This window comes from Haliotis rufescens, unplaced genomic scaffold (genome assembly GCF_023055435.1).
Source record: "Haliotis rufescens isolate VD_foot unplaced genomic scaffold, xgHalRufe1.0.p SCAF_10, whole genome shotgun sequence".
In the NCBI taxonomy this organism is placed as follows: Eukaryota; Metazoa; Mollusca; class Gastropoda; order Lepetellida; family Haliotidae; genus Haliotis; species Haliotis rufescens.
In genome coordinates this window covers 23,186,462-23,209,186 of record NW_025963780.1, presented here as the reverse complement: position 1 = coordinate 23,209,186, position 22,725 = coordinate 23,186,462, and the positions used below count along the sequence as shown (strand labels likewise).

Below are 22,725 nucleotides of genomic sequence, written 5' to 3'. Positions count from 1 at the left end.
CATAAAAAAAAGTATGAAAATTGTTTGGTTTTCATTCTTTCAACTTTGTGTTCAGTGCAAAGATGTCATCTCTGAAGTAACTTAATTAGATCTATACGTCATTCACACAAACTTCAGTCACAATTTTTTTTTTTTTATATTTTGAGACGAAGTCGCTACAGATGGATATTGAACCTAGAAATAGACAAGGGGAAACCCTGATGGTAACAGACAAACTGATTTTGTTCGAAAAAATGTACTTATTTGAATATCACCGATGTTTTGTTCAAGAACAAAGATTTATAAGTACTTTATTTGCTGGTCCACAGGGAAAGGCAGTCACATGAATTACTGGTCCATGCCTAATTTTACTGGTAAAAAACTGGTAATTACCGGTAAACGGGAACACTGCTAGTGTAGTGGATAGAGTGTCTGCCCAGAGAGCTGAAGGTCATTGGTTTAATCCCCTGGCCTGACTCATACCAAAGAGGGGGGGGGGTCGGAGCGTGGTTAAAGCGTTCGCTCGTCACGCAGAAGACCTGGGTTCGATTCCTGACATGGGTACAATGTGTGAAGCCCATTTCTGGTGTCCCCCGCCTTGATACACCTGGAATATTGCTAAAAGCGGCGCAAAACCATACTCACTCACTCACTCACTCATACCAAAGATGTTACAAGACATGGTACCCTGTATGGCGCTCTGCATTAAGGGAATAAAACAAGGACTGGGAAGCTCGGAGCCAGTATTCTGTGTCTAAGTTAAGTATTTATGTTAAACTGCGGCATTGTTTCTCAGTGAAATAGCATTATAAAACCGGAATATTCTGCACCAGCACAATCTGCTACTCACACACATGCATGCTCATTGCTATGTGAGTGAAATAATGTTGGACGATAAACCCCTCATTTTACCTCACCTATTAAAGCTAAACAATCTGCTCATCCATTTTACCAGGTCACTAACGCTGCAAGGATTATCAAGAAATAATTCAGCCTACAGCACCATTCGCCTCCACAATAAGGTAAGTCAGTGTTGATAAACGTGTCATCAATCAAATACAACGAAGTATCAAAAAGCAATGGATATATTGACATGGGCTATCCCTTCTCTGGCAACTTGTCAATCAAAGGGAAATTCTCCGAAATGATACATCGTTTGGTAGTCTCGGTATGGTCGAGGTTAAATGTATAATATCCAAGTCATCAGTAGCCAGTGCCAGACTTCACGGCTTACGGAGGTTGGACTGTCCTGGGCTGCACAGTCGTTAAGGTCGGCAAGTAATGGGCTGATTGAAGACTTATTCCTGAAAGTCTTCACCGGAAGGGGTTTGGATTACAGGATTATTTGGGATAAAAGGGATTCTTGTCTGAGATGCACTTGATAGAAATGGCACCAGGGACCTGGTGATGCCTTGGGTATATTTTCAGAGGATTGTTTAGTTGAACGTGTGCCTCTTTTCATCAATAAAATCAACATGGCTGTTCAGGATGCAGGATTCGAGGGTTTTGGTATGCAGGATGTAAGAACTAAGAATTCGGAATGCAGGATGCATTTTGGGGGATTTAGGATGTGGGATCGGCATTCAGCATGCGAGATGTTGGATGTGGGATCGGCATTCAGCATGCGAGACGTTGGATGTGGGATCGGCATTCAGCATGCGAGATGTTGGATGTGGGATCGGCATTCAGCATGCGAGATGTTGGATGTGGGATCGGCATTCAGCATGCGAGACGTTGGATGTGGATCGGCATTCAGCATGCGAGATGTTGGATGTGGGATCGGCATTCAGCATGCAAGATGTTGGATGTGGGATCGGCATTCAGCATGCGAGATGTTGGATGTGGGATCGGCATTCAGCATGCGAGATGTTGGATGTGGGATCGGCATTCAGCATGCGAGATGTTGGATGTGGGATCGGCATTCAGCATGCGAGACGTTGGATGTGGGATCGGCATTCAGCATGCGAGATGTTGGATGTGGGATCGGCATTCAGCATGCGAGATGTTGGATGTGGGATCAGCATTCAGCATGCGAGACGTTGGATGTGGGACCGGCATTCAGCATGCGAGATGTTGGATGTGGGATCAGCATTCAGAATGCGAGACGTTGGATGTGGGATCGGCATTCAGCATGCGAGATGTTGGATGTGGGATCGGCATTCAGCATGCGAGACGTTGGATGTGGATCGGCATTCAGCATGCGAGACGTTGGATGTGGGATCGGCATTCAGCATGCGAGATGTTGGATGTGGGATCGGCATTCAGCATGCGAGATGTTGGATGTGGGATCGGCATTCAGCATGCGAGATGTTGGATGTGGGATCAGCATTCAGCATGCGAGACGTTGGATGTGGGATCAGCATTCAGCATGCGAGACGTTGGATGTGGATCGGCATTCAGCATGCGAGATGTAGGATGTGGTGATTTTGGTTATGACATTTGGTTTGAGGGATGCAGGATGTGGAATGAAAGAAATGGGGATTCGGAATGCAGGATTTTGGATATGGGATTTGGGATTCAGCATGGTAGATGCAAGATGTGGGAGTATGGTTTGGTATACAGCTGTGTACTGTTCGGAATATTGTGTAGAGATTTTGAAGGGATGAAATCGTTTATATCAAGGATGAAGCTGTTTGAATAATATTCTCATAGAATGCCTGCGCTTTATCAAGACTGGACCGCCTCCTTGGTCCAGTGGTAGCGCATCCGCTTGTGCTAATGAATATTCAAACATATAAATACTTGGCTAAACACTTTATGACAGAAATATATGTGTTTTATTAAGTGTTGAACCCATGTGTCATACAGATCAATGGAGCCTTTCCAAGACTGGTTCTTGGCAGTATATGCATTGCATCATCTTTATGTCCTGATATCTGTTCTAGAGAGTGGTTCAATCCCTGACCGCGTCATATCAAAAGATATTAAACAATGGTACTTGTTGTTACCCTGTCATGATAATGATGATGATGATGATGATGATAGATTGTGATGCAATCAGATTTAGCAGTTTGTTTCAAAATGCATAGAGATCACCACTCGAGTAGCTGTCAGATACCTTACGGGGAGATGTTGCTGACGTATCTTACAAGGGAAAGTGAGTTAGATGTGCAGACATGCCTTTGAGTGAACGTATAGGACTCAGTTTGACGTCCTTTTGGGAGAGAACCGAAGGCTGTATGCAACAAAGACTGCCTTCTTCCCATTCAGAGTCTCAACATAAACATCCACTGTTTAAACTATGTAATACTGATTGCGATATTGAGGAAATATTCTTAAACTTTGCACCACCCATGTTAACTTTTGTTTATTATCACTTGAAATAAAGCTTAACATCCCATCCTGTTCGTATGACAACATCGACAAGCATCCAATCACATTTATGCCCCATCTGGACAGTGTTTGAAATTAATTTTAAGACCCAACAAGACAGTCAGGCAGGTGACTCATAAGTGTTAGGGCTGGGACGGGTAACTCGGGTACTCGGGTCAGGTGGGTCCTGAGCAGGACCCGGTACCCACAGGACTACCCGGACTCGTGATTAGTCACGTAATATATATTGTTTAATGACATAAATTATCTAAAACTCTATGGTTACACTACAAGTCACTAATATTCTCATTTCTTTCTGACAATGCACCCATTCCTTCTTACTTTTATATGTTTGAATAAAGATAATACTTCATACATTAAACTTCAGTGTATGCATGAGCGGATCGTTTTACACGTGTATCTAAATACATTTTGCCAGGGCTACGGTCAAACTTTTCCAAATCGGACAGTTTGTACCTATCTCTAAATATCTACAGCAGGTACCCAGGTAGGGTTGGGTAAAAGGGTGGTGGGTGGTGGGTACCCAGGTAGAAAATTTGGACCCATCCCAGCCCTTGTAAGTGTTGCTTGCCCATTTTCAAACTTACCTGCCTGTATTCAGACATAATAAATATTGAAAAATTGCAAAGAAACTTAAGAGACAAATTGCGTCTTGATTCAGTTGAAAAATTCAAATAATTAATAGAGTATCTCAAGGGGTTGTAATAAAACTGAATATGTAAGTAGTCGTAAAAGTATTTCATGCAGCCGGACAGAAAAGTTACCAGCCATGGGAAGGCAGGCAAGCAGATATTTCGGACACTGCATCTGGACTCTCCCTACCAAGTGTGTAGTGTACACATTCATGATGGGGGCACGGTTGGCCCAGTGCAGAGTTGCGTCCCTTGGGCACGCCAGAAACCTATGATTGAAGGTTCGAATCCCGGTTCGCCCCGATTATGTTTTTAGGTTTGTCAGCACCATACCCGTGCTCGTGGGTTTCATCGAAGTGGTAAACGTCTGAGACCTGCATCACTTTGGGCTTTCCTCCCACATGACTGACACGCCGTGATATAACTGGAATTCTGTTACAAGCGGCGTTAAACCCAACTCACTCACTGGCTCAATGCTTCAGTGAATTATGACCACCCCTGAATAGTTATAATGACATTATGTCATACACACTCTTTTGTAATAAAAGTCTTTTCACTCAGGATTTCTGCTATCGTGACAGCACTGTGTCGACACTTAATCTTTATGACTTGGACTCATTGTCAGTGGTTTGCCAATAAAACATCTGAGACCTCTTGTGAGCTGTACAGAAAGATCCTCTACCACATGCTAAATCTGAGAGTGTAATAATCGCTCCCTTGCTGTGACCTAATCTAGCGAACTAGACCTTAATGGCAGTATGTAAATATATAACAATCCCATTAAGTACACCCAATGCTTAAGGGTCTACTCTCAGCGCAGGTATCCAGATGTGCTAGTTGAGATTATTGGAGGTTGAATGGTGTCACCATTTTAGGAGGCATTGGTGTGTGGAGCTCCTGCAGCGGCAAGCAGTGCTGTGAGTTTAGGATACATTGCTTTCTAAGTTTAATGTTCACCTTATTTTTCCTGGTTTTTTTAAGATTCCAGGTTAGTATTGATCATAAGCAAACCATGCTTGTCTCACCCATGGAGATCTAGGTTAAAATGGGTCTTCAGCAACCAATGCTTGCGACCCTTTGTCTTCAGCAAGAGGCTTGTTGTAAGAGGCGACTAACAGGATCGGGTAGGCTGACTCACTGACTTGCTTGACTTGGAATTTGGCGTTGAACAACCAACAATGAATTAGTTTAGGTTTGTCAGCACCATACCCCAAACTCTTCACAGTGTTCCCCATTTGCAGAGCTCTCTTTACTATCCCGACCACCAGCCACAGCTCCCCACTTTGCTTAGCGGTTTACAACCATGTATGGAGTTGAACTCACAATGACGGACTGTCATGTTTACAAACAACTGATGATGGTCATGATGACAAACATCTTCCCGAGTCAAGTGAGTTAACTGACTATAAAAGTCCAGTTTCCACCCTTGCCGAACTAGGCTGGAATTATAGAGTTACATTTTGGCTGGACTAACGAGTCTATGCATAGTCCAATCAAAATCGCGCACTGAAATCGAAATCCAGTTAGTAAACTGTCATGCAGATTTCGGAGGAATGTAGGATTTGGAAAGCATGTGCACTGCCAACTCGTTGTCAACAGATATTTTCCAAGTCTTTTCATGTTTTTAATCAAGGTGCTCACGTGATTTGATGCATTTCCCGATGTTAGACCCGTTTTATCACAATATAGATCTTGATTATCGATCAGATCGTCTTGACTGGGTGCCGCCATTGTGTTTGGAACAAATGCAAGTGATACGAGAGGTGGAATCTGATTGATCCATAGAAGAGGCTTAGAAGGGACATAACTCGTAAAAGCCACTGGTGGCGCTACGATCGAGCCCAGGAATTCCAGCCTAGTTCGGCAAGGGTGGAAAGTGGACTTTTAACAGTCAGTTAACTCCCTTGCCTCGGGAAGATGGATGAGCTCTCTTTACTATCCCGACCACCAGCCACAGCTCCCACTTTGCTAGGCAGTTTACAAGCATGTAGGAGTTAAACTCACAATGATGGACTGACATGTTTACAAACAACTGATGACGGTCATGATGACAAATACTTTCTCCAAGCCTAAACTGTTTTGTTCGTTTGTTGGTTTCAATTTCTATTTATTTTCAACTATCATGGAGATATTATACTGGTTGTTTGAATATAAGGTAAAGTTGGTTCATTTTCACTGCGATCTTGAATCATCTGACTAAACAAACAAATATCAATGCTAGGGCTGGGACGATGCACACATTCATTTTGACTGTTTGAGTAAAGATTCCAGTCAAGTTTAGTGTATGCATGATCTGACTGTTTGATACATGTACCTGAATAGTTTTTGCCAGGACCATGGTAAAACAATTTCCAATCAGACATTTTGTTTCCAACTCTTGAGACCTACAGTGGGTACCCGGATAAGGTCGGGTACTTGGGGGTCAGGTTCTTGGGCTGTAAATTTGGACTAATACCAGCCCCAGTAAATTCATCTGAAATAGTAAGTCAGTTGTAGAGCTTTTCTCAATTATCTGAGATGGTATTCACAAAGACATACACAAAAACACACATCACTGCGTTTTATGGGCGGCCATTCGGTCAAAAAATACAAAGTTGAAAAAAAGGACAAAAGTACACAATAAAGGTCAAATATTACAAATAAATAACTAAATGTTACCAATAAAGGTCAAAATACAAAACGGACGCCAGTTAAACAAATACAAAGTTGAAACGAAGGACGAAAGTATTAATATTAATAGTCTAATGTTACGAAAAGACGTTATAAGAAAAGAAAGAACAATGTGTTCGAAAGAACGTCAGTGAGCACGAAAGGACGTTTAAAATAAAGAACGTCAGTGAGAACGAAAGGACGTTTACAATAAAATATGTCAGTGAGCACGAAAGGATGTTTACAATAAAGAACGCCATATGGCGCTGCAATTTGTAAAACATTTTAATCGGCTTGTTCCGCCATAACAATGTTTTCGTAACATTTGACAATAAATATTGCGTACTTTTGACCATTATTTCAACTTTGTATTTTTTAACCGGCGTCTTATAGTTTTGTATTTTGACCTCTATTAGTAACATTTAGTTCTTTATTCGTAATATTTGACCTTTATTGTGTACTTTTGTCCTTTTTTTTAACTTTGTATTTTTTAACCGAATGGCCCCCCATAACTTTTGGGTTTTGGGGGAAATTTTCACAAATCTTGTAACAACTCCTTGCACACTGTTGCAGTAATGACGCCGGGGGTGTAACGAAGGACATTCACCACATCCATGCTTGTGCGTTTTACAATAATGGGAAATAACCAAAATCTGAATCACTTTGCGGCTTTCTTCCATAGTAAGCTGACATGCCATGGTAGAACTATCTGTTCAATGTGGAATTAGTGAGTGAGTGGAGTGTTGTGCCACTTTTATTTATCTTCCATTCTACCGCCCATTTCTCTTAAGATAACTCTTAACCTATAAACTATATTTCCTACAACACGTTTATGTCATACCCAAATGAGATTTGAACCTGGTTGTTCAGGATGACAACTAAACGCTTTATCTGCTGGGCTACCATTTGGCTTGCTTTATATTGCAACATTTGTTGTTTGATCAAGGTAACAAGTAAAGCTTTCAAAACGTTTTATGGTAGGCTATTTCCAAATTTGCTACATCAGTAATAAGAATGATGTCCGATGCAAGTCCTTTTTTGGCTTGTACTACATGTTCCAATGTTTTTTGGTTGAACAATTGACTTGCCTTTGCATGTGTTTGTGATCACCTTATGCAAACGTCTGGTATCATCGCTATTTAATAGTGATTGATGATCATGACACAGTCGGAATCGTAAATCCACTCTGCTTTCAGCAGAGATGTCTTGTGGCGATGAAAAGGGTCGCTTTATTTAACTTTCAGTGTCATTTGTATGCAAGAGAGAATATTTTTCATTAGAAAGCCCTTCTTCCAGTGTACCTGATACTGTAAGACCTCAGACAGAGGTTGAGGCAAGTGTGATCAAACTAGCCTGTGCATCCTCTCCATTTGATGGAAAATTCTCTTCACCATGTATTCAACATAAAACTTCACTTTGAATACAACTAAGAGGAAGTATTTTTAATTTTGTTCAACTTTATCGATCAGATCCATAGTGGCTGGGTGGAGTGTTATTGAAATTGTAGGAATGCTTGGTGACATAAAGATTGGTTCCAGAGTCTTAAGAAGGGGCTAAAACTCTCAACAGGGAGAATGTATTAAAGCTCCTTGAAATTGAAGACTTTCACATCCATTTTCAAACCTGATGCTTCAAGGCAAAGTCTGGGCTGAGCCTTAGGGTATTCAGGCAATGTTGGAGATCACCATGTGATTTACAGATTATGATTAACACAGAAGGGTATGTCAGTTCTTGCTGACATCATATTGAGTTAAATAAATGTCACATCAGTTCTTGTCTATTCTAGATGTGGGAGAATCATCAGTTCTTGCCTATTCTAGATATGGGATAACCATCAGTTCTTGCCTATTCTAGATATCAGATTACCATCAGTTCTTGCCTATTCTGGATATGAGAAAATCATCAGTTTTCGCCTATTCTAGATGTGGGAGAATCATCAGTTCTTGCCTATTCTAGATATCAGATTACCATCAGTTCTTGCCTTTTTTAGATATGGGAGAATCATCAGTTCTTGCCTATCCTAGATGTAGGAGAATGATCAGTTCTTGCCTATTCTAGATGTGGGAGAATGATCAGTTCTTGCCTATTCTAGATATGGGATTACCATCAGTTCTTGTCTATTCTAGATATGGGATTACCATCAGTTCTTGCCTATTCTAGATATCAGATTACCATCAGTTCTTGCCTATTCTGGATATGAGAAAATCATCAGTTTTCGCCTATTCTAGATGTGGGAGAATCATCAGTTCTTGCCTATTCTAGATATCAGATTACCATCAGTTCTTGCCTTTTTTAGATATGGGAGAATCATCAGTTCTTGCCTATCCTAGATGTAGGAGAATGATCAGTTCTTGCCTATTCTAGATGTGGGAGAATGATCAGTTCTTGCCTATTCTAGATATGGGATTACCATCAGTTCTTGTCTATTCTAGATATGGGATTACCATCAGTTCTTGCCTATTCTAGATATGGGATTACCATCAGTTCTTGTCTATTCTAGATATGGGATTACCATCAGTTCTTGCCTATTCTAGATATGGGATTACCATCAGTTCTTGCCTATTCTAGATGTGGGAGCATCATCAGTTCTTGTCTATTCTAGATATGGGATTACCATCAGTTCTTGCCTATTCTAGATATGGGATTACCATCAGTTCTTGCCTATTCTAGATATGGGATTACCATCAGTTCTTGTCTATTCTAGATATGGGATTACCATCAGTTCTTGCCTATTCTAGATATGGGATTACCATCAGTTCTTGCCTATTCTAGATGTGGGAGCATCATCAGTTCTTGTTTGACAGTTTGCCTCCTGAGAGCACGTGAAGCACGTGTAGCACATGTTGTGTCTACTTTGGAAGGTGACTTTGTTCAAAATGTGCCTTTGTTCTCATCCAGCAGTGAGTGGGTACCCAGTAGGATGAGAAAGTGACTGTTAGACTCCAAGCGCCTCACAAGCAACTTGGGTTGTATACTCCCCAGGGAGCTGAAAAGGAATAATCAACTGCATACTGATCAATTGACCAAGGTAATAATAATAAAGCAACACTTAAGCATAGATTGTCTATGGAGTGCTTTTACAAACACACTATTTGTAATATTTTATCATCATTTGTATTCCCAAGCCAAGGCTGTTGTTATATTTATATTTTTGTTTGACAGATCATTCCCACTGAAGCTGAGCATTGAGATAAAAAACACACATAATTTATGTATTCAGATCAAAAGTACCTTTAACGGAACAAAAATTTGATGGCATAAATGACATTATATATCGTTGAAGGGTTTTAAAATTCTGTTTTAAATCTGCAACATCAAAGTGTTCTACAGCAAATAATGTCTTTTCGTAATTTGATCAGTAAAACATTTTTATGACCCTTAATCCTCACGAGTAGAACCCTTCACTTGGCAGTGTCGTGCCAGATTTCTCTGACATTTTTTCCCATTTTCGTGCTTAAATCAAGGTAGCTTTACTAATGTCAGGTTTCTGCTAGCTCAAGATCATGAAAGCAAGAAGAGGGTCTTGGCTGAATAAAACAAGATTAATTCTGATCAAATCCTGCTAATCACATCATGCCAAGCGACGGACCTGCCAGAGCCTCTGGCTTATTACTCAACATCGAAAAACGCAAATAATTAGCATCATGGAATGGTGAAATTGGATTTTCTTCAGGAAAAGATTGATTTTTGGCTCAAATTTTGGCATCAAGTGGCTCAGTTTTGAAGTTGGTAGGACGAGTTTTCGATGACACCGCTATCAAGGAGCAGACGTTTTTGTCGGGGAGATGTAATGAATTGCCAGGGGATGTTTTTGTGGTGTTTCTGCTTTTGGTGTCAATGATATGACAAGGGTCGCCCCTTGGCCACTTGCTTTTGAAAGCTTTTCTGTCAATATTGTCTTTTAATTGGACATGGGGAAGAAAAGGCCGAGAGTGAATCTAAAAAATATCATCTCACGAGAATTGAATGGTAGATTGAAATAGTTCCACAGTTTCGTCCCATCTGTCGATAATATGGAAGGTCAATATCGTGTATTTAGTTAAGAGTTTAAGCTAACCTGGGGTCCGTTCCAAAAAGCGATTGTTGGGCTAAAGTGGTTGTAACTCCCATACTTTAACATAGACTTAGGACTGTATTAACACTATGATTGCTTTATCAAAGAGGCCCTCGACTGATGATGTGGCTCGTGAGATGCTGGCGTAGGTTGTTTGTTATTCTTTTGTTGGCTGCGAGCATCATCTATTGCTGGTCCGGGGGTGGTCGGGTAGCCTAGTGGTTAAAGCGTTCGCTCACCATCGCGTAGACCAAGGCTCGATTCCCGACATGGGTACAATGTGTGAAACCCATTTCTGGTGTTCCCCGCCGTGATATTGCTGGAATATTACTAAAAGCGGCGTAAAAAAAACCTCACTCACTCACTCTTGCTGCTCCAATGAGGATCAATCTTTTCGTACATTTGCAAACCTGGTGTGGTTGCACCAAAACAATAACCAATTCAAGGAAAATTATTTTCCTTCAATAAACCAACTTAACCAAATGCACTTAAACTTTAATAGCTTTTTATCACCAAGAATTTGAGTGGAATTAAAATTAAAAGCGACATCGACAAAAGCCCTTTCCATAACCATTTGAAATTTTAAGTCCTTTGTACGATTCTGACCATATCATGTGTTTTTGAATCACCACCAAATAGTGATGATATCAGGTGTTGGGGTTAGGAAGTGAGGGAAGGTGAGCGTATCCTGCCCCACAGGTGGTACCCATTACAAATACATGCAAAGGCAAGTCAATTGTTCAAGTGAAGAACACATGTTACACATCAAAATAGGGAATTACAGCGGACATAATTTTGGTAAGTGATGCGTCAGATTTGGAAATGTCCTCCTCAGACTTTTGAAGGCTTTACTGAGGCCTTGAATGTTGTAAACACCTTTCGGGAAATTGAAAACAGATACTTTTTGTTAACGCCAATAGCTGTAGGATTACTTGTAGTAAGTTTCAAGTTTCGTCCAAGCATCCTTAAAAAATTAGCACATGAAGGGCTCTGTATGTGATGTTGTTAAAATTAGTTTTAATCAGTTCTTTTTAGAAATGTGAAGATATTGGACACTCTGAAGAAACCTTTAGCCGTTGGGCTAAAATAAATTAAATTAATTGCTACTTTTTAACCCCCCATTTATCTGTTGGAGTAATGTAACATCATGTCTCTCCATTTCTCCAGCAACTTCATTGGCTCTATGTTTCCAGCAAGATCACTTTCGTGATTCAGTTCCACACTTATTTCTGCCTCAAACACAGACTCTCTATCTTAAGGCCCTAGTTCAGACTCACAGACCAAACAGAGTGTTCACAAGACAATGAGCTTCTACAAAGCCTCAGTGCAAAACGACTATGGGTGAACTTAGCTTCAGATGTGCAGCTGCAGTGCTGTGGAACTCCCGTCCAGGACACATCCGATCATCAGAGTGAGTGAGTGAGTTGGGTTTAACGCCGCTTTTAACAGTATTCCAGTTATATCACGGCGTGTCAGCTTAATGTGGGAGGAAAGCCCGAAGTGATGCAGGTCTCAGTCGTTTACCACTTCGGTGAAACCCACGAGCACGGGTATGGTGCTGACAAACCTAGAAACATAATTGGGGCGAACCGGGATTCAAACCCACAATCATAGGTTTCTGGCGTGCCCAAGGGACGCAACTCTGCACAACAAATCACGGCGCCTTAGACGACTGGGCCACCCGTTCCCCCTCCGATCATCAGAAACGCCAGTGTCATTTTGAAGAGTGTTGAAAACTGATCTGTTCCTTATTGCTTATGACATCGTGTAGCAATCACTGTGTGTATATATCCACCTGTGAACCGATACACTGAAACTTTATCGCTATATAAATACATTAGATTAGATTAAAGTATCACTTTTGTGGTCTTGTAGTAGAGCATCCACCCGGAGAGGTGAAGGTCCGGGGGTTCGAACCCTGACCGCGTCAAACCAATAGACGTTAAAAGATGGTACTTGTTGTTACCCTGTCCTATTAAAACAGCATTAGTCCGGACTAGTAAAAGCAGAGAGAGACACAGACACACACACACACACACACACACACACACACACACACACACACACACACACACACACACACACACACACACACACACAAAATTTCAAAATTCACCTTGATTATCTTGATTATGTTTCTAGGTTTGGCAGCACCATACCCATGCTAGTGGGTTTTACCATGTGGTAAATATCTAAGACCTGCATCACTTGGGATTTCCTCACATAAAACTGACATATTATTTGTAGATAGTTTCACACTGTTTGTAGATATTTTATGATAATTGTAGTTTCATACTGTTTGTAGATGGTTTCATATCATTTGTAGAGTTTCATATTATTTGTAGATGGTTTCATATTATTTGTAGATGTTTCATAATGTTTGTAGATAGTTTCATATTTTTAGTAGATGTTTCATATTATTTGTAGATAGTTTTATACTGTTTGAAGATATTTCATAAAAATTGTAGTTTCATACTGTTTATAGACAGTTTCATAATGTTTGTAGATGGTTTCATATTTTTGGGAGATGGTTTCATATTATTTGTAGTTTCATACTGTTTATAGATGTTTTTATATTATTTGTAGATGATTTGATATTCCTTATAGAGAATTTCATATTGTTTGTAAATGGTATAATATTGTTTGTTGATGTTTAATATCAATTTGTAACTATTTCATACACAGTAAACTACGAAGGGATCACTAATTTTAGTTTGTTATAACCGTAGTTCATTATAAGCATATTTACAGGATATATGCAGCAAATGCCCGGGACCAAAACTCAGTACGTTATATCCGTCAGTTTGTTATAAGCGTGTTGGTTATAAAAGTAATTTATCATCCAAAACTGGCTCCCACAGGAGATATCGCTTGGATGAGATCAAGCGATATCTACACTGTAGATATCGCTGCAACGACATTACATCACAATGCTTTGCAGACCATTGTGATGTCACTGGTTACCATGACGTTACAATCAAATGACATCACTAATGGCTCTGCTACTGAAGCTGTTTGCAGTACTTTTTACACTGGAGACACTGCTAATTACTGTCTACAAACTGAAAAAGTTGGAAGAATGATGTTGGATGATAAATAAAATCTCACCCTCGTGTCTTTTGATATCAAATATATCAACACTCGTTGATAAAAGTGGCAAAAATCCCCAGCAAGCCTCGGAATTTTTCCACTTTTATCAACTCGTGTTGATATATTTGATATCAAAAGACACTCGGGGGAGATTCTCTATTTACCGTATTCCACGTAATAAGCGCCCCGCTCTAATAAGCGCCCACGGCGGTATTTGCTAATATATTGGCTAGTGAACAATCCTAATTACCACCCCTTCCGATTGATCAATGTTCACAAGACTTAATTAATCGCGTACAATATGCACTCGTGTGTTATATGGACCCTTAAGTATGGGCAATTAAATTCTAATTTATATGTGTCGTACATAAACATTTCAGGCTGTCAGCATAAACCACGAAATTTATCTTTCAACTTTTTTTTTTTCACCAAAATAATATTCTAATAAGAGCCCCCTATTTCTAATTTTGAGAGCGCCCTGAGCGCTTATTATGTCGAATACGGTACTGTAGTTTGTACATGGCACATTACATTATGTAGCTTGATCTGCCTAGGAGAAAGTAAGAAGAGATGAGAACTTAAGGTTTGAAATGTTATGTCTGCAACTCTTGCTTCGTCAATTTATCTTTGTTCATCTGTTTAATCAACCCACTAATCCTTCAGGTGATCAAGGTTGACAGCAGACATAAACGTTTGGAATTGAATGCTCCGTTGAAATGAATTATGTTCTTCATTGGTCTCTTTGTGATAAAAGAGAATCTAGGCTAGTTTTACAACTACAAAAGACTCAAGGAAGGAATGATGCATGCATAATGAAAATAAAGTTATCTTAACATGTAATTGAAAACCATTAATTTAGTTTCTTTTTTTGTTCTTCCATGACCCTCCATGTGGTTTTCTTGTTTCCTGGTATCTTATTTTACAAAATGAAAGGAAATATTTGCTTTGACAAGAAACAACAAAAAGTTTGTTTAAAACTTTGCACCAACATTTTGTTAAGTAAGGGTATAGTTTGTGAGTCAGTCTTTGTAAACGGCTATTGATGGTTAAGTTTAAGAAACGGAACTGTAAACAACCTTACATCATTGGTGGTGCTCATCTGTGTTGACATTCAGAAAATAACAGTAAGAGTTAATTATCTGCTTGTGTAAGATTGGAAAGTTCTTTTAACATGATTCACCCTAGACTCGGCAAAGGCAACGTCAGAAACCAATGCATCATAAAAATCGCCACACAACTGTCTCCGTTAATTCTAGGATTGGTAAGATCAATGTCGCTCGTAATGTGCTTTTGGGCTAAGTTGGCCATCAGTTATTGTTCATACCATAGCATTAAACCTGTCCCCTCCACCACAAAGGTGAAGGTCGTACGCCTCTTTCTGGATGCCATCTCGTTCACAGGACTACATCAGTTTTATTGTGGGTTCGGACAGCACCATATCAGCTAATTACATCGTCGAATCATCAGAGGAACTGCTCCTCTTCTATATGGACGAGCAGTTCCTGAGATTTCTAAAAGCTGGAGATCTGATGCTGGCCAGCCTTGATTGATTTCCATCATGATGAAGGCGTTTAGACACGATCTTGGATGACGAAGACAGAGATATGAAGTCAGCTTGGTGTCATGCAGCGCCTAGCGATTGAAGCGTCTCTACCGGGTCGTTGAAGGGCAGACCAAGAGGAGTCCTGGCCGAGAGGAATATGATAGGAAGTTGTCATCTAAAGAGAAATATTTGGTAATTGTTCATTGATTAATTGATGCTTGTGGTCAGGTTGGACTCTGGCTGAAGGCAGAAGACAGCGAGTTAATCAAAGAAAATCATTGCTGTTGCACACCATTGCGATAGGTGTAAATTTGACATGAATATTCATCTGTAGAGAATATTGTTTGGGGTGACATGTTCATGAATATTCATCCTAGGGACCTGGTGGTAAAATGTTTAATTCAGATTTGGTTGTTGGGATGACCTTGAGCTGTGATGAATTGTGGGGTTCTGTGTGTATTTTATATAGTTTGAGATTTTGTCAGGTTCAAGGTTGTGTGTTTTACAAGCTTTTGTGAATGACTTCTTTCAGCTTCTAACTTTGGTGTTCTGTTGACTTTTGTTTGTTGTTGAATGCCTCACTCAGTCATATACCAGCTATATGATGGAGGTCTGTAAATAATCAAGTCTGTAACAGACAATCCATTGACTGATATCATGAGCATTGTTTCACGCAGTTGGGATACGATGACATGCATCAACAAAGTCAGTGAGCCTGACCACCCGATCCCATTATCTATCTTGTCTTACAACAAGCATAGTCACCTCTTACGTTAAACATAGGTTGCTGAAGAAATATAGTTCCCTGGATCTTAATGAGTGAGTGAGTGAGTTTGGTTTAAAGCCGCTTTTAACAGTATTCCAGTTACATCACAGCGTGTCAGCTTAATGTGGGAGGAAAGCCCGAAGTGATGCATGTCTCAGATGTTTACCACTTCGGTGAAACCCACGACCACGGGTATGGTGCTGACAAACTAGAAACATATTGGGATTTGAACCCACAATCATAGGTTACTGGCGTGCCCAAGGGATGCAACTCTGTACAGCGAATTGCGGTACCTTAGACGACTGGGCCCCCCGTGCCCCCCAGATCTTAATTGGTGAGGTATATGTTAATACCAGTTATATATCCATTTAATGTGGTACGTGAACCCATCTTGATACATCTTGATACATCCTTGAAGGGGATGCTTGAAGTTTTTGTGTGAATTTGACATCTGCCAACCAGGGAAGATTCATGACACACTGACCAATCATGTCAAAGGTGAAGGTCATCCTTGAGGTGCATTCATGCATTCATGATACAAACACATACATGATACAAACATGCATTCATTATACAAACACATTCATGATACAAACATGTATTCATGATACAAACATGCTTTCATGATACACACTTGCATTCATGATACAAACATGCTTTCATGATACACACTTGCATTCATGAAACAAACACATTCATAATAAAAACATGCATGTATGATACAAACATGCTTTCATGATACACACTTGCATGCATTATACAAACGTGCTTTCATGATACACACTTGCATTCATGATACAAACACATTCATGATACAAACATGCATACATGCTTTCATGATACACACTTGCATTCATGATACAAACATGCTTTCATGATACACACTTGCATTCATGATACATACATGCATTCATGATACAAACATGCTTTCATGATACAAACATGCATGCATTATACAAACGTGCTTTCATGATACACACTTGCATTCATGATACAAACATGCTTTCATGATACAAACGTGCTTTCATGATACAAACATGCATTCATGATACAAACATGCTTTCATGATACAAACATGCTTTCATGATACACACTTGGTTTCATGATAAAAACATGCTTTCATGACACAAACATGCATTCATGATACAAGCATGCATTCATGATACAAACATGCTTTCATGATACAAGCATGCATTCATGATACAAACATGCACGCCTTATACAAGCATGCATTCATGATACAAACATGCTTTCATGATACAAACATGCATTCATGATTCAAACATACATTCATGATACACACTTGCATTCATGATACAAACATGCATTCATGATACACACTTGCATGCATGATACAAACATGCATTCATGATACAAACATGCATTCATGATACACACTTGCATGCATGATACAAACATGCATTCATGATACAAACACATTCATTTTACATACTTGATACTCAGGCAAACAGTTCAACAAGTGCTTACCTCGGCATAATACACGATGCAATGGACTATTCCGCCATCACAAGTTCTACACAAATAAGGAACCCTTCATGAGCTCCAATTATAAAAAGTAGCTCAGACAGAAAAACAAACTAAAAGATACTGAAAATTGTATCCAAATGGCTGGGAAAATATAAGTGATCATAATATTGTCATTCTTCAACACAACCGAAATGTACCAGTTGCCAGAGCCTGCGAAAAAACAGTTACCTAGCAATTATGGCCGTGGCCAACAGAATAAATGTCTCTGGATTACCTAACTACTTGGCTGGATAGACTCAATGCAGAAACCAGGAAGAAGCAGGAATTGGCATGGGCAGACTTTTTCTGTTCAAAACGGCTATTTGTGTAAAAATAAAAAAATATTAATATTTGACAAAAATGTTTTTTTGAGTTTTATCTATCTATTCAAAGTAGAAGATGCATATTTGTTTCTGAATGTGTTTTTTTAACGTTGGTAATCAGCTATTACGTGTATCTTACAAGAGACAAAAGGCTGGTTCTCAGCTATTTGAACATACCTGATAATCTTCAAACATGTTTCGGGGCGGTCGGGCAGCCTAGTGGTTAAAGCGTTCGCTCGTCACGCCGAAGACCCGGGTTCGATTCCCAACATGGGTACAATGTGTGAAGCCCATTTCTGGTGTCCCCCGCCATGATATTGCTGGAATATTGCTAAAAGCGGCGTAAAACCATACTCACTCACTCACTCACTCACTCACTCACTCACTCACTCACTCACTCACTCACTCACTCACTCACTCACTCACTCACTCACTCACTCACTCACTCACTCACTCACTCACTCACTCACTCACTCACTCACTCACTCACTCACTGGACAAAATAGTCATCCTCATCTTAATACCTTGATTCTGTCTCATGCTATTGGGCAGTGTGGCAAGGACTATTGGACTAGCGCCAGTTGGTTTAGTCTTCATATTCATATGGCTCTGCTTCACTTCACAACTTTGTATCCAGATAAGTGACATATCTCGTTGCCATCACGTACTAGGATTGTTTCACTCTCTTGGGACCTAGATATTATTACTTTTTATGTCCCTTCTCTGTATGAAGTAAATTTGATTGTCATAATATTTTTTTAAACTGAAACAAGTGATAAAAAATTGTGGATTTAGTTAAGATTTCACTTAATCTGGTCCATTCATCTTGTAACATGGCAATGTAATGGCTGAATCCCATCTATAGTGCCATAATCCCCATTGTCAAACATTTGGGAAATATTTAACAGTATTTATGATATTTCAGCAATGATTGCAAGTTTCTAAATCGGTGTGTACTACAGTTATGTTACAGGAACTCGCCATCACACAGTCTGCAATCTCGAACAATCACAGAACCACCATGTCTCTGATATACCGTACTCCCTGTATTAAGTGCCATGCTCCATGCTGCGATCTCGAACAGTCACAGAGCCACCATGTCTCTGATATACCGTACTTCCTGTATTAAGTGCCATGCTCCATGCTGCCATCACACAGTCTGCAATCTCAAACAGTCACAGAGCCACCATGTCTCTGATATACCGTACTCCCTGTATTTAGTGCCATGCTCCATGCTGCCATCATACAGTCTGCAATCTCGAACAGTCACAGAGCCACCATGTCTCTGATATACCATACTCCCTGTATTAAGTGCCATTGCTCCATGCTGGCATCACACAGTCTGCAATCTCGAACAGTCACAGAGCCACCATGTCTCTGATATACCGTACTCCCTGAATTTAGTGCCATTGCTCCATGCTGGCATCACACAGTCTGCAATCTCGAACAGTCACAGAGCCACCATGTCTCTGATATACCGTACTCCCTGTATTAAGTGCCATGCTCCATGCTGGCATCACACAGTCTGCAATCTCGAACAGTCACAGAGCCACCATGTCTCTGATATACCGTACTCCCTGTATTAAGTGCCATGCTCCATGCTGCCATCACACAGTCTGCAATCTCGAACAGTCACAGAGCCACCATGTCTCTGATATACCATACTCCCTGTATTAAGTGCCATGCTCCATGCTGCCATCATACAGTCTGCAATCTCGAACAGTCACAAAGCCACCATGTCTCTGATATACCGTACTCCCTGTATTTAGTGCCATGCTCCATGCTGCCATCACACAGTCTGCAATCTCGAACAGTTACAGAGCCACCTTGTCACAGATATACCGTACTCCCTGTATTAAGTGCCATTGCTCGATGCTGCAATCACACACAATCACAGAACCACCATGTCACAGATATACCGTACTTCCCGTATTCAGTGCCATGCTCCAATCAGCACCCCTGACCAACTTCTACAACCAGTCTGTAAGTTATGTTTATAAACACCTGTACTAGGCTCATAATTGTAATGGCCAGTAAGAGTCTGTATTTTCTTTGCGGGCACGGTTGGCCCAGTTGTCTTAGATACCGCTGTGCTGAGTTGCATCCTACGGCATGCAAGAAACCTCTGATAATCGATTCGAATCCCAGTTCGCACTGATTATATTTCTAGGTTTCATAGCACCATACCCATGCTTGTGGGTTTCACCGAAGTGGTAAGCGTCTAAGATCAGCATCACTTCAGGCGTTCCTCCAATATTGAGCTGACATGCCGTGATATAACTGGAATACTGTTCAAAGAGCGTTAAACCCTACTCACTCACTCACTGTATTTTCTTGTTTATTTTATAGATTTATTTTTAAAAAAACATGCTAGTTATTATCAAAAAGTTTTAATTTCATCAACATCTGAATTAAGTTCGTTCTCTCCCTCTCGATCTGTGACCTCATGCTTCTTATAAGAGCCCAACCCCCCCTTTGTCAAAGTCTCTAAGCACCAAGGGCACGTATTACAGCATATAAGTTTCTCAGATTTATTTATGCAAGTTTGGTTGCACATCTCTTCCAAGTCAATGAGCATAGCATTCAATAAGTGTAATATTTTGAGGTATGGCATTTCCATGAAGATATTTAATAATGCAACTGATCACATTCCTGCATGAATTGTGCAGTATATCCTGGACATGCTGTGATTCAGTCCCATTGCTTGGAGAGAGATGAGGGTTGCTATCTCAACTGGTATTCAACCATTTTAGTTGAGTCGAGGTTGGGAGCTTTTCAGCATCAGTTTGTGTCTCCTACTCAAATTGGATGATGTATTAAATACTCTCAAACACTGTTATCTCAAACATAGCTATCTCAAACACCGTTATCTCAACCATAGCTATCTCAAACACAGCTATCTCAAATGTCCTGATATATCCAACACCGCTATCTCGAAAACCGTTATCTCAAACACCTCTATCTCAAACACCGCTATCTCAAACACAGCTACTTCAAATGTACTGATATCTCAAACACCGTTATCTCAAATGTACTGATATCTCAAACACCGTTATCTCAAATGTACTGATATCTCAAATCTAGTCTACGGCTAGGATGGGTAACTCAGGCACTCCAGTCGGGTGGGTACTGAGTAGGACCTGGGTACCAATTGGACTCCCTCTGGACCCGTGGATAGTCACATGATAATTTGGTTAATGACAAAAATTCACTATAACTCCACTGTTGCTTTAAAAGTCACAAATGGTCACTTTTTATTCTGACTATGCATGCATTCCTTCTGACTTTTATATGTTTGATAAAGAAAGATGCTTCAGTCAACTTCAGTGTATGCATAACCAGATCGATTTATATCTATCACTGTCTAAATAGCTTTTGCCAGGCTCTGGTGAAACTATTCCTAATCAGAAGTTTGTACCCAACTGTTGAGACCTACAGTGGGTACCCGGGTAGGGTTGGGTAATAGGGGGTCTGAGGTACCCGGGTAGTAAATTTGAACCCGTCACCTAGGGTACATTTCTGTAGTACCTTTGCCGACAACGACCCCTTCAGCAACATTAACAGTTTTGAGAAGTCCAAGTATATCTTGTACCTTAATTCCCCACACCACTGTAAAAGTACAGTACAATTTAAACAAATTGTGTGCTTTTCTTCTAATCCAACTGTAATTGTAATCTTTAGTGACAAATAAAACACCATGAGTATACATGAGTAAAAACATGGCTGCACTTCCTGGTTACATCAAAAAGTGGTAATCAAAGTCGGATTGGAGGAATCAAAGCCACATGGTGCTACTCACAATATCCAAATTGTGAATTAACAAGCATGAGGTGAGGGACTTTGTTGTTTTTGTCAAGGAGACTAAATAGTGATGGCTGCCTACCTTATTAGGTACATGCACACTGTCAATTATTTATCACCGTTTTTAATCATGCGCTTCAGTTTGTCATCAAATACAAGTGTCCTAGTCTTAATTTCTTTTGCATGCTGATACATATCTGTAATAATGTTACTTGATCTGTCAGGAATTTGACTGCCTCCGTGGTCTAGTGGTAGAGCGTCCGCCCGGAGAGCGGAAGGTCCGGGGTTCGATCCCTGGCCACGTCATACCAAAAGACGTTAAAAGATGGTACTTGTTGTTACCCTGTCTGGCGATTGGCGTTAAGGGGCTAAAACAAGGACTGGTCGGCTCGGAGTCAGTATACTGTGTCTGAATGGGGTATTCATGTTAAACTGCGGCATGGTATCTCAGTGTGCTAGCACTATAAATCGGCATCAGTCTTGACTAGTACAAGCAGCCACACACAAGTATGCATGCACGTCGCTATAGAAGTACAATAATCTTGGACGCAATGTTAGACCCAATTTCATCTCACCTCACCTGTCAGAAGTTCATGCTTCCTTATCCCGAATGTCCATACATCGTGAGGTTACAACATTGTCCCAGCTAGGTTCGAGATAATGGGGTTCAACTGAAGTTAATGATTAACATATTATACAGAAACAAAGTTTTAGTTTAACTCAAGGCATGCACCATATTTCTTGTAATACTCTTAATCAATGTCTATCACTCACCCACTCACTCACTCTGGAAAATTCTGGAAATGGAACATGTTAATCTCAGTGGCTATTTATTATACTTCCCAGTCCACCCCCTGTCTGGACATTATCTGACTTTTAAACACTGCTTAAAAGGATGCACATCTAAAACCTGCATCACTAAGGGCTTTCCTCCAACACACTGTTATATAACTGAATACTGTTGAAAGCACCATCACCCCTACTAACTCACTCAAAGCGGCATTAAGCCCAACCCACTCACTTACTCA

The 22,725-nt window shown here is 40.3% G+C and overlaps 1 protein-coding gene across 4 annotated transcripts in view; it reads left to right on the top strand.

The window, feature by feature from the left end:
• The window catches only part of LOC124130846 (polypeptide N-acetylgalactosaminyltransferase 5-like), a 390,720-nt gene that overhangs the window by 157,068 nt on the left and 210,927 nt on the right, over window positions 1-22,725 (top strand). For all 4 annotated transcript variants that reach the window (XM_046493865.2, XM_046493869.2, XM_046493866.2 and 1 more), the window contains one exon: window positions 935-1,001. The gene's annotated coding sequence lies outside the window, so the exon portion shown is untranslated. The remainder of the gene's footprint in view (window positions 1-934; window positions 1,002-22,725) is intronic.